Raw genomic sequence first — 13467 nt, 5'->3', positions numbered from 1 at the left:
TTACGGCTTCAGCATGCTGAATTCTGGTGTTACTTCACAGGATTTCTCTTCTTTTCTTGGAGCTTTGATGCAGCGACTCACACTACACATTCATGTTCAAGACTCTTTGCAGAATTTGCGGCAGAAGTGGCTTGAAATTGCTGCCATTTCCTGTCGAAGGTTTATGATTATTATTACGGTTATTATCATCCTTTTACCAGAGTTCCCATGTGGCAATCATGTCCCACATCAGCGCTGGACCCTTTTTTCAAAAACCTGGTCGGGATAAGTGTCACTAACCGGGGTCAGGCAATATGTTCACACCGATGGGAAACAGTGTGAGAGATGTATCAGTGAGTCACTCTGAACTCGTGGTGATAGAACTTGTTTATTAGTATTTCAGTGTAGTGTTTTCAGCAGCGGTGTCGACAGCGGGGCGGCACTGTAAACACCCATCACACCTCTCTGTGAACGGGAGAGCTGATGTCAGCACAACTGAAAGTCTCCCTCCATCATGTAGCTACACGAAGCCGCAGCAGCATCCATCACTCCCCCTGCCGCCTCTACAGAGGGACGCCTTGTCAATGGCACAAAGCCTACAGCAAGGTGGCGGAGAGAAATCATTCCAACGCCAACCGGCGGCCAATTCGAGCCTTGATCTGCGCTAATGTTCTACAGTCTAAACAGTTTTCATATGTTGATTTAATGCACTCCAACACAATGCAATATGTATTAACCTTGTCGGCGCACGCTTCATTGAGAGTTCCCTTTGTTCTCCTGTGATGCATTCATTGAGCCCTTTGAAAGACGGCACGTATGAAATTATACACAGAGCCAAGTCAAGCTGAAGTCACCCCACCTATAATCCATCCATCTTGTTGGCAGCCAGCTGGCTGCATTATTTCGAGGAGGCTGAGGTGCACGCCTCGCTATGAAAGCGTGGACTATTGAAGACAAACCATTGTTTGAAGTGGAGAGTGACCCGACCGGCTGCGGGCCCCCTGGCACCCATAACGGGGTGTCACCTCAAGTCGGTATCAAACAAAAACTTGATGGATGATCCAGAACACACAATTTTGTGATAGGACTGAATGCTAGATGGCAACCAACAATAGGGCTCTCAGTTGATCAGCCCGAGCTCTTATACTAAAAAACTTATACTTATACTCAAATTGTCTGACAAGGAGAAGCTCTGGGGATTTTAGGACAAACCTCGTGTCTTATGTGAACGGCGGTGTCCACATCAATATCACTGCTGCACCGTGGCAGGTGAAAAACATCAATAACAGAAGCGGCGTCAGAACAACGAGCCATTTCCAGAGAGAGACAGAGAGAGAGAGAGAGAGGGTGAAAAAAAAATCAGATCATGAGTTCACAGCTACAGCGTTGTGACATTGACCACTCACCCAATCTCCATCTAAGAAACAACCCCCCCACCACCACCACCACCATCCCACCCCCGAAATAAAAATGAGTGACTGCCAGAGCCGCTGATGTCACTGGCCGCATTTGTCCCCCATCAGGGCGGATAGCTGCTTCGACCAGGGGGCTGGGGCGTCCTTGAGACACTGTTGTGTTAGAGACAGACCCCCCCCCCCCACTTCTCTGCTGATACCCTGCTCAGGCCCTCACTGCATCAGTGTCAGGAGCCCTGCAGGCGAGGAAGCTAAAAAGGATGGCAGCCCCCTTCCTTCCAAAGAGGAGAGGAGCTTGCGACAGGAATTTGACCCCTGGACTGATGACATCACGTGAAGGGAAATTGTGAATTACCTCTCAGCGGCGCTAATCTCGTCACCTCCATTGAAGATCTTGTATCTAAATTTATCAGCCACAGGAAATAAAGTGTTTGTGAAGAGGCCTAGTTTTTGGTTGCATGATGGTTTATTTGCAGTGACTGATCTGCCACACCATTGTTCTTATTTTGTTTTTGTGAGAAAAAAAAAAAAAAATCCCCCCAAAACCCAGTGAAGAAATCCTGTGTGCAGGCACAGCATGAGGAGTGAGTGATTCTATCTGATGCACTGCGAGCTGAGCGGCCCTCCCTCTGGCCAGTTCAGCCTTGCCTGACTAGGAGGAGAGAGGGAAGAGCTTGTGTGCTGGCTGGCGTGCGTGCGTGTGAGCTGCCGTGCGTGTGTGTGCGTGTCTATGGAGGGGAGACATTGTTCCTTGACGTCACCGCTCAGCCCAGCCTGCCGCTGCTCTCAAACACGTCTTTGTTATTCCGAGGCTTCCACCGGAGACCGGCCATCCGCAAAACACGGAGCCCCGCCTGCGGACCTGCTGGAGCGGCGCGGCAGGTTGCGAAGGTTCACACGGGTATGGGAGGTTAGAGGTGAAATGTTAAACAAATCAGAGTATAATGTTATTATATCATTAGCAATAACATTTTTATTAGGAGTAGATTAGTGTCAGTATTATTATATCTCTAGAAACCCTATTGTTAGGCATTTAATTATCTGTTTACAATATTATTAATAATTTTAGAACTTTAAGAAATTAATTCCATTAGTAAGAAATCAACATTATTGTTATTATTATTATTATTATTATTATTATGATTATAATGATTATTATGATTATTCATGATATGTTAATTAATCTGCTGGCATACAATTAACCAGCTCATATTTTGATAAACAATAGTTTGGTTAAATCGTTTTTCAAACAAAAAATAACTGAACACTTCAAACTTTAAATGACCCTTCAATGGCAATAGCTTATCAGTGATGCCATTACCAACAACAGCCACAACAACAACAACAACTGGAATAGGAATGTATTATTAATATTATTATCATTGTTATAAAAAAATAAAATAATAATAATAATGAAACACTTTATAACAACAACACCATCTGGAATATGACTATACTCATCGTAAAAACAGCAACAACAACAACAACAATAAAAACAATTATAATAATGATAATAATTTAGGCTACAAAAAATATATTTTTCAAAATGTTAGTGATATCAGCAACAATGTTAACATGTTATAATAATAATGGCATTAATGTCAGACAAAAGTGAACAGTACCAGGTTTTCTATTAAAATACTTTCAAATACTGGTGATTTTTTTTGGCTTATAGAATATTAAAGTCAATACACTTGAATTGTGGAAGTATTCCAATGAAAACAAGGTATTTTTCATTATTTACTGACCTTAACATTAGTACTGTAACGCATTAACATCATCATTGTTATCATTAACATATAGAAAAATATTTCTCAAAGCCTACTTTACTATTGTTATTACTATATGATTGTTGTTCTTATCATTATTTATCATTATTAATATATTATTATACAGTACATTTGTATTGCTGTTGCTGTTAATGTTGTTACTGAAAAGCTATTAGCACTGATGCAAGTGTTTACATCAGTTTATTCTATCATTAAACTAACAGCTTTAAAAAAAGAAGAAGAAAAGAAATCACAGTGATTGTTGAATAAACTGCAAACTACAGGTTTGATTCCAGGAGGCAGCACTGAAGCAACAGCCCTGTAATGACACAGGAGCAGACAATAGCCGGAGCTGTGAGCCGCGCTCCGCTCCAGTGTGAAATGTGCTCTTAGCAGCCCATTAGCGTGTAGTTACACCTTCCACACTCGGTGTCCTTCCGCGGGAATCTAGGTCGCGTTTTCGCACCGACCGCCGAGCACGGCTCTCTCTGGTAACTGAATAGCCAGTGTAATCTGACACTTCAACTTGCCGTGCTCCACGGTAGTTGATTCAGTCAGTCACTCACACCGTCTCCGGGGCTCTCGCGTCGTCTTTGTGAAGTGGAGGGAGCGAGCGAGAGGAGCGGCGCCGTACACACGAGGTTTGGAGAAACAATACGCGGATCTGACGCCGAGGTCCTCGCTGAAAGTAAGTTTCGCGCCCGGTTTATTTGTGCTTGCAGAGCGGGGTTTGAACGTGTGCTTCGCTCAAGATGGGGTTTGCCCTCCCGCTGGACGGACACTACCTGCTAACAATAGGGTGACCTCCTGGAAACCTTTAACAGCCGCTGGTGAACTCGTGTCAGCAGAGGGGGTCAGACGGCGGCTGCGTGAGCGGCAACGGAGCGCCTTTACGCGGCGTTGTTTCCCGGCGTGTGTCCCGTGTCTCCGTCTTGTGTTAGTTGCGCTGGAGCGAAATGGCCAAATCAGTGTGGGCTGCAGGGTTATTTGGAGATAGGTGCGTCTATTATGTGGAGATAGGAATGTGGTGGTAGTAGTAACTGAGTGATAGCAGGTCTGTGTTTGTGTGTGTGTGTGGGTGAACGTCTCGTCTCGGTCCATCAGCTGATGGCTCGGTTGATGCTAAACTGAGAATGTGTGTCACTTAGCTAACAGCGAGCGGTGTGACCGGGCTGGTTGACTCCCTTCATGGCTGTCATCGGCTACCTGTTGTAATGCAATTAGCAGGAATGTCAACATGTCACAGTTGGGCTCTTTGAAACTACACCGTGCAACGCAGCTGCGGTGACGTCCCATCCTGATGCACTGATAACACTGATTGGATCCTCTCGGGGATCATTCAAAAGATCAGTGACTCCCAGCTGTAAGGTCACAGGGACCCTCAGGGGCCCGTGACAGCACAAACTGAGAGATGAATGAATTTGATGCACTGTAAAATGCTTCTTTCAGACAATTGATTTACATGCACCGAAGCCCCTCACTGCACCCTTAATGCCTTAGTGCAAATGAGTCCATCTACACACACACACACACACATTCTCAGACTTGTGGATGAGCTGCCTCCTGCCTCAAGTCTGGCGGACCCTCCCCGTTAGAATTCCTCCCATCTGGATGTGAGGCCAGCCGGGGAGCAGAGCGCGAGGCGGAGAGGGGGCTCCCGACGAGGAGGAGGAAAGAGAAGAAGGAGGAGGAGGTGGAGACTGCCGCTCTTTCATTACAGTGCACCCTGCTACAGGACAGGCTCAACTTTGGGGAAGGGGGCGAGGAAAGGGAAGGACCCTCGGTAGCGAGGCGCAGAAGTTAAAGGGAGCGGGACTGGTGATGCCAAAAGAAAGGTTCAACAATGTCTTGTCCGTGATTAAAGACGCATCTGCCTGAGCGTGCAGGTACGATGAGGTGCGGGCAAAAGGATGTACCGTCACCAGCAGCAGTCGATCAACCAATCCCCCAAACAGCCGAAAGCTGCAGCTTCCTTAGAAATGCCACAGTCAGTGTTTGTTGCAGGAGTGTTGCATTGGATTGCAGGTGTTCCTGTTATTGTGTCCGCTCAGAGAGAGAGAGAGACATAGAGAGAGAGAGAGAGAGAAAGAGTGTAAACAGCTTTTGGTGGGGTGCACCCTCCAGTGTCTCCTTCCTTTGGTAATTTAAATTGGTGATGTAATGAAATTGTTTCAGCAGCAACACTTGTCAGCCGCACCACATTAATTAGTGCCGTTCGACTTTTCTTTTTTTTCCCCCCTCCTTTTTATGCTTTCCCTCCTTCTGACGAACCGCAGCAGTGTTAAGTCATCTCAGCAAAGCGTGAAAAGAAGGCACGCTCGCTCAGAGCGGGTTACCTGATAAATTGTGAAAGAAAGAGGGCGAGGAATTAAAGCCATCTGCAACTGTTTTTGAAACTTGGAAGTGTGTGTGTGTGTTTGTGTGAGTGTGTGCGTGTGTGTGTGTGTGTGTGTGTGTGTGTGAGCTTTCTTTCCTTCTGTTGTCCCTCATGGGGCCTCACTGCAACCAGCCAGCCAGCCAGCCAGACTGTGAGACAAGACAGAAGAGTGTCTGATTCACTAAACAGGCTAAAGGCTCCAGTAGACTCACTTTGAAATCAAATTTGGGTTTTTTAAGGCTCTCGAAGAAGGCGCTGGCTGGGTGCAAATGAAAGAAACGCTCGCTGAGGCTGGACAGTCTGGCCACGAGAAGGAGGTGACGCCGGAGAAGCGCCGCGAAAATAGCGAAAGCGGCGAGACGGAGAGGCAGCACATGCACTGGCAGCGCTACAAGTTGCAGCTCGAGAGAAGAGGACGTATGTTTTACGCGCAACAATATGTTTGTTCCCTGAAACCAAACAACGGGACAGAATGCGGCGATTCCTCCCTTCTAGCCGCAGCGTTAGCCATTGTGGCCGTTTGAATATATTTGTATAAGAAATCAGAGCTTTAATAACTTTTTAACGACACCTCTTTATTACCACTCAATCATTTTTTGATAGATCAGACGGGCCGCAACAGGTTACATCACACATTTCACGCTGTAGATCAGATTCACACAACACCTGCAGCTGGTCTCCGAACCCTCAGAATGATTGTTCCCAGAGAGGCAGTGAACGCACCTCACTCCCTGTCTTTGCTCTTCTGCGAAGCAGCGAGCTAGTGCTGATTAGAAGTACATACAGGGAAAAACAACTAATTACTTGTGTCTGAGTAATTAGCTTTTTGTTACTCAGCAATTTACCAAGTTGCGCGGTCTCCGCCGCTGTTTACTGCGTGCCGGCACAGCTGCAGCCTGCCAAGTGCTTAAAAACCTGGCCGACGCTAATCAATGTTTTGACAGCCTGACATTTCATCTCGCTGCTCCGTGTTGGTTCGAGGAGTGCTGTGAAATAACTTTGCTGCCTGTTCACTTGACATGGATTCTTGTAGTCTGGTGTCTCGCCGTCAGCCCGAAACCCACCCACTCGTGTCCCGAGCAGAAGTCAGCCTTTGTTTCTGTCTCTCTCTCCCCCTCTCTCTCTCTCTCTCTCCTCCCCCCCCCCCCCCCCTCGTCTCACTTGTGGTTCAACTTGGCAGCACTTTTCATCTAGTCTGAGCCTTTTGTTTTTTTGAATGTGCCTATTTTGGTCTTTTTAATAAGGAAAAAACTCTGTTGCCTCAGAGCATTTTAAAAGTCTAATTTTCAGAATAAGCGCTTAGAGGGAGTTGCAGCTTGAACTGCTTCACGTTAGAGCTGAGGTTGTGCCCTCGTGTCAGACACTTAACTGCTTCCTAAACACTGTTGTAATTCTACCCATAAGTCTGCAGTTAAGCTCTCGCCCCGACCTGGTAAATGCAGTGTAACTAATAAAGAGAAATAAATGAAGCGCCCAGCAGATGTAACTCATCATCCTGCTGACTGACTGCGATGACATCAGTTTGGTGTAGCGAGCCAAAAGTGGACCAGCATGAGCTGCAGGGATAAGAAAACCTCAATGCCACATGCCTGTCACCGCTGTCCTCCCGAGCTGCAAGACCTTGCTCTGTGGTTCGGCTTGTGGCTGAAGCATGGTCGGCTTTTAACTCCTTAGGTGGCTGGGAAAGGAGAATTGTTGTGAATGAAGCGCCGCCTTTTGCGTTCGACATGGGCCACACAGTTCAGGGCTGCAAGGCCAGTTTTTCACATCGGTTCCACCGGTGCGCCCAGGTGAACCAGCGCCACTCATTTTAATTCAATTTCTTAACATAATATGTAAAAGTTACAGTGTATGCAAGTATAGTATATAAATTGCAAAACTGTATTTTTTCAATAAAGGTAACAGCATTATAACTAAGCACTGTGTTGCTGTAATTGAAATCTGATGCCAAACTGATCATTCCCACTAATCATGAATCGTATCGCTGTCAGTCAACGTCATCGCCTTGTGATTTCCCTTTTTATTTTTATTTTTACCGTCCTATGCAGCCCTACGTTGAGACTCAAAGAGTAAACCGACAGCTGTCACACGCACACATTTTCCAAGTGGTGTTGTTGTTGCTGGATCACTTCTGTTTTCCCAGCTACAGACAGCACTGGCAACATTAGGGGGAAAAAAAAAAGCGCGAGTTTATGAAGTTATTTGGTCTGTAATTTAGACATGAAAAGCGGATAGAAATCGCGGCGGGCTGCTAAACGTCACCGGTGTTATTTTTCTCTGTAGCCGTTATTGTGCAATCAACGTTTACTTCATAATGATCATGATAACAAAACACTCGACTGTTGCCAGTAGAGTATCAGCAGGCAGCAATGTTTGAGGACCATAGAAAACAGTAGCTGCGCTGGGCTTTACTTTAAGGCGTGCGAGACAGGGCGGTGCTGCTCAGGAACGTTTGCACTCGGCGAAACCCTTCCTTGAATAAATAAAGATTTTGGAAAAGGCACATTGCACCTCCTATAAGCCTTCAGGCAAGTCCTCCGTAATTAGAGCGGCATGAAGCACGTCTTTTATAAGTTGTTGTGTTGCAGACAGATATCTGTTTAAGTGCTATAATATAGGCAAAACACCAACTTAACTCCTGTTTCTGAAGAGCCGTCGCTTCAACCTTGAGCTCCCCCAACACCAGGGAGACGCAGTCCTCTTCTAAGTGCTTTTTTTTTTTTTTTTCTGAGACAAGAGAGTGAAAACAGAGTGCAGAGGCAGAGAGAGCGAGGGGAGAAAAGTTGCCGGCCCGCCCCTGTCACCGTCTCATGCATGTTTGATTTGATGTTCTTTGAGAAACGAGTGCAGGGGGCGTCACAATGGCCATGTCCTGTTCCCATCCGTCGAGAGGCTGGGGCCCTTGAATCATAAATGACACCCGGCCTCACCGGGAACAATATGAGAGCCCGAGCCCGCACAGGAGGAACAAAATGTTCCCTCTATCCATCCATCCATTCGCCCACCGCTGCCGCCTGCACTCAAGACTTCTCACCATCGCAAGCAATTACCCTCACTGTTTTTTTTTGTTTTTTTTTTTTCTCTTCTTCCCTTTACCGCTGATGAAATCCTCACAGAGCCTTGTCTCGGCTGTGTGTCTGTGTTGTCGAGGAGGAGAGGCAGAGGTAGCGATAGAGAGGAAAATAGATAGTATGTGTCTGAGTGAGTGGCGTTGGCGTGTGTCTGTTTGGCTTGTAAATCCTGTTTAAGCTAAACAAACTCATTGTCCTCATCCTCCAACTGCGTGCTCTGTGTGTATTGTGTGTGTTTGTGTGTGTCTCTGTGTGTGTGTCTGTGTGTGTGTGTGTGTGCTCACCCCCCTCCGTCCTTTCTCCTCATCTCTCTCTCTCTCTCCTTTTGAGTTGTAAGTACAGTCACTAATTAGTCCCCTCTCCCTCTTCATGCTGGGTCAGTGGGTTTACGGTTTCAGCACTGATCTGCGGTGTTTGCCTCGTCTCTCCTGGTACCGGAGAACGCCTGCGAGCCGGCGCAGTCTGCTGCAGCCTCCTCCAGCCTCCTCCAGCCTCCTCCAAGAGGTCTTCACACCTTACACAGCGTCCCACATGGGTTCACATTTGCCAGACAGCCACTCAGGGGAGGACCGCCGCTCCGACTCGCCTCCCGTGCAAAGCCTGTGCCGACGCTTGAGTTCATGCCAGGTATTAGGCGAACCAGTCCGGCAGAGCACTGCGCCCGCCGGGTTGAGTCAATAAGTCAAAACCTGTTATGTTTTCACACGACTGCAGTGCGTTTTGAAGGGGATTTCAGATTACGTGAATTAATTTCACATACACTTTAGTCACCCTCTTCTCAGCACGCCACAAATCTTCCAAGCTTATAGGCTGTAATGAATCTTTTTCTAAAGATAATACGCCACAAGCTGTGTTTATAATATCATTTGTGCTATAAACAGTCTCTTGTCTAGTCGGCACTGTTGTCTCTCCGAGTGCGCGGCGATGTTGATTTTCTGGCGGAGGTTGCGTGGGAGACGGAGAGTGATGGCAGAGATTCTCTGAAGGCGGCCGAATTGTCTCCAACATGGCCTCCAGGGATACATACTTCCTTGTTTTCCGACAAAGTGAATTAACTAGGATTTACTAATGCAAAGGGACAGCGTTTTTTATTCTTCGGCTCTTATGAGGGGGGGAGAGGGAGCCGCGCAATATCTGCTCTCACATAACACTAATTCTTACTCATGCGGAGAGTGCAAAGGGTGAAACGTGGTAGATGATTGAACGGCGGCTTTCATTTCTCTTCGCAGAGGTGCATGCAAATAAGCAGACGTCGGGGGAAGGCTTTACGCTAGGTGTTGATTTTTTTTTTCGCCAGTTGTGGTTGTTATGGAGAGCCCCTCAAATCATATTGGCATGTAATCTTGAGCTCCACTGCCCCGCTAAGACAGTTTTCTTCCCGGCTTTCCGACATTGCTCGGCGACAGAAAGAGTCTATTACTGTGTGCAGCGTGTTTGCCCGCTCGGTGCCCTCCCCTCGGTTTTGACACTGGCGGCTGGAGCCAGGCGCTTTCCCAGGGTTCTAAGGACTGACATCCCTTTCATTTTCCCGCCTGGGCGGCTCAGATAAAGGGGCATATTTTAAACCTCTGTGTGGATACACCAACTGTAAAGAGAGACGGGCTGGTGGGCCGTGGCCGAGCTGCAGCATTAACTTCACAGGGCGAGAGGAGAGGGTGAGATGGAGGAGGCGGGGCTGAAACAAATAAAGAAGTCCACTTTATTAAGCGGTGACCCCAACAATGTAGGGAAAATATGGATGTAAGAGCTATAACTAGCTGCAGACCTGACTTTGCAAAATATCGCAAACATTATCTGCAGATAACCCATCTCTCTCATTTATCCCTGTTCTATTACAGGGCCAATGTGTTGCACCACGTTTTTTTTTCCCTTCTAATCTCCCTCCTGTTACAAGTACGTCCTCCCAGCGAACCAAAGCCGCGGTGGAAGCCGTCGTTTATCATATCAGTAATGAGAGCGGGCTAATCGTGTGTATTCCGGAGACAGCAATGATACACTGCTTGGCGCTTGCCAGGGATCAGCCTCTAAACAATGTTTATCATTGTCTCCCAGGGCTCTTTAATTATCTGCCAAACATTATTGACAGAACAGCGAGGGTCCCTGTGTTTTATGATTTTAAAGGAGGCTGGGTTATTATTCTCAAACATTATGTGCCAAGGAAAACAAAGCAGGGTGGTTTTGATTTTACACGCTCAGAGTGCATCATTTTTCTTGAACTTAGACAGTATTTGTTTTGATCGAGGATGGATGAAGTCTTTTCCGATCTTGGGCCCTTCGCAGCATACATTTTGTGTAAGTGGCCACATTATTAGAGATGAGTGAGGAGCACAGGGTGGATATCATCAGATCTTCATCTGATACCTGAGGTTTGCAGCTCCAGAAACACTGTTCAATGCCTGAAGTGACAAGAAGAGGGACGGCCTGTGCAGCAAACATGTCTGACACACTCCCACATTTTTCATTGAATCATGCTGAATCACTTAAGTCCAGGCTAAAAATATGTCAGCAACTATTAGATGTATTGAAATGGTGCACAGGCAGACATTCATGGTTCCCAGATGATGAATCCTAATGACTTGTGTGGTTCTCCGAGTTTTCCTTTGTTGTTTTGAGGGAAACATTGGATGGATTGTCAAAGTCTGATTGTCAACACAATATACCAAGAGGATAAACCTGGTACAAACACTGGGCTATACCTACCTTGCGGGTTGAGGTTAACATTTATCTTGAAGCGCAGCCTCACATCGCTGCTAGCGTGGCTCTTGACTTGTTTTATTTCCGTTTAAATAGTCTTGTCTGTACTCTTAACACACCATAAGAAAGATTATTTGGAGTAGGGATGTGGCAATATTAGATTTTCAACAGACGATTATCGCAGCCAAAAGAATTTACTCTGCTATCCGTGAAATTCATCTCTCACCTTGTTCACTGCGTGTTTTTGTTTGTCTTTTTGTGTAACTACAAGTGGACAAAAAGTGTTCATGAAGAACAATTGCACTTGCTAGCAAGCTAACTTTTTCGAATATATCGTCAGCACTGGTTTCTTGCTACACCGCTGTTTGCAACTAATCATTTTGCTAATTAACTGGCTAACTTTTCTTTCCAAAACATCCAAACTCGGTCTCTTTATCCACATTTCTTCAGTCAATTTCAAAGTAGTAAATCCAGTCGAAGGAAGTCATGAAACATGTTACGAGCTCCTGTGCGTCTGCTTCCGTCCCAACAACTACCCATTACCTCAGATTAAAGACATTAGCAGCAGCTAATGCGGTTATTACACATCTCGGCCATATATTGCTTTCGCAGCCATCCTGTAACCTTTACTTGGCTGCCCGGTGGGAGCTGAGTGGAAGCTGAATGGCATGCGTTGACATTGTTAAAGACACACGTGAGGACATCACACGTTTCATGTTTGACTCGTACGTTTGGAGGAGTCGGGGGGGGGGGGGGGGGGGGGGGGGGAACACCGACATCTTGAGGCTGTAGCTCAATATCCCGCTAATATGTGAGGCTGCAGTCTGAATAGTGATGGTCAACAACATCACCCTCAGCAGACAGACGTGGTTGTGAAATATGAATTCAGGCCAAACAGTGTGTTACCATACACGCGCACATTCACACACACCCGCAGCCTCTCCTCCTTGTCACGTCTCCCCGGATATCAAATCAACATGGTTGTATAACAAGAGAGGAGGTGTGTCTCATTGATGGTTGCATGAAATCACCTTTGCTGTGCTGTGTGTGTGTGTGTGTGTGTGTGTGTGTGTGTGAGAGAGAGAGAGGTGGGGGCAGCAGCAGCAGCAGCAGCAGCAGCAGCGTTGGCTTGGGGTGAGGTCCTGCCCTGATTTTCTCTGGAATTCCTTTGTTTTTGGAAGCCAGTAAGGGGGAAACTGAATCTGCGTAGCCCGAGGGGGTCTCTGCTCCTTGAGAATTCTCCGCACACATCTCTCTGCCGCCAGCTCTGATGGTTTTAGGGGTGGCTCTGTTTTCAAAGCTTGGAAACAGTCAAGGTGTTTTTCACCTTCCAGAAAGAAAAAAAAAGGAAAGGGGGAGAAAGAGAAAAAATGATGACTGCACCAGGCAAAGCGTCTCAGGGCCTGGAGGGACCGATGCTACTCAAACAAAAATTTGTTCCATATTTCAGGGCTACGGAAATGAAAGTCAAATGTAGATCCTGTCACTCAGGGCACTGAAGATACCTTCCACTGAATATGGATGGAAAACAGAAGCAGAGCCAGCACCTCCTTTATCCCAAATTATTAATAATGATAAGCTAGTGCAACTATTGCCTGTTTTTACATTTTTAATAATCCTCTCTTTTTCAGGTTAATACGTGTTTTCAGCAGCGCGTCATGGCCGCTGGAAGGGGCCAAGGCTTCTGCAGGAACGCTGTCAGCCGCTCCAGCAGGCTGAAAATGTTGCCTCACGTTCATGGCTCATTAAATCTGATAAACCTTTGGTAATGGTGTTAAAACTGTACAAAGGTATCTACATTTAGTCCGTGCCACAAGTTTTCCGTGACCAGATCCTTATCAAGGGGGCTCTGTCGCTTTAAGTAACTAACTTCTACAAAGCGGAGCCTTTTCCCTCTCGTTTGAAGGGGGCTCGTGTTGAGCGAGTGGAGGGGGGCGGTGGGAGGGGGGGGGGGAATAGCCTTGTTGCCTGCCTTCATTGAGCCAGCCTCATTCTTTGCTGTCCCCTGGAACGGGCGGGAGTGGAGAGGAGGCGAGGAGGCAGAGGAAAGGGGAATAGGAGAAGGGCTTGGAGGTCTGGTCACGTGAGCAATGATAGTGTTCGTGCTGGTCCCTTTCAGGCTGTCACAGTAAATCTGTTTGACTTGTCACTTTGTAAATCAT

General features: G+C 46.7%; 1 protein-coding gene across 6 annotated transcripts in view; it reads left to right on the top strand.

Moving 5' to 3' along the window:
• The first annotated feature begins 3558 nt into the window (after positions 1–3558).
• zmiz1a (zinc finger, MIZ-type containing 1a) overlaps positions 3559–13467 on the top strand; it is a 108483-nt gene continuing 98574 nt past the window's right edge. For 2 of the 6 annotated variants that reach the window (XM_030442056.1, XM_030442061.1), the window contains exon 1: positions 3559–3851. The gene's annotated coding sequence lies outside the window, so the exon portion shown is untranslated. The remainder of the gene's footprint in view (positions 3852–13467) is intronic. The other 4 variants (XM_030442058.1, XM_030442057.1, XM_030442055.1 and 1 more) reach the window with 3 other exon arrangements.

Source organism: Sparus aurata, chromosome 15, assembly GCF_900880675.1.
Source record: "Sparus aurata chromosome 15, fSpaAur1.1, whole genome shotgun sequence".
In the NCBI taxonomy this organism is placed as follows: domain Eukaryota; kingdom Metazoa; phylum Chordata; class Actinopteri; order Spariformes; family Sparidae; genus Sparus; species Sparus aurata.
This window is presented reverse-complemented; position numbering and strand designations above follow the sequence as displayed.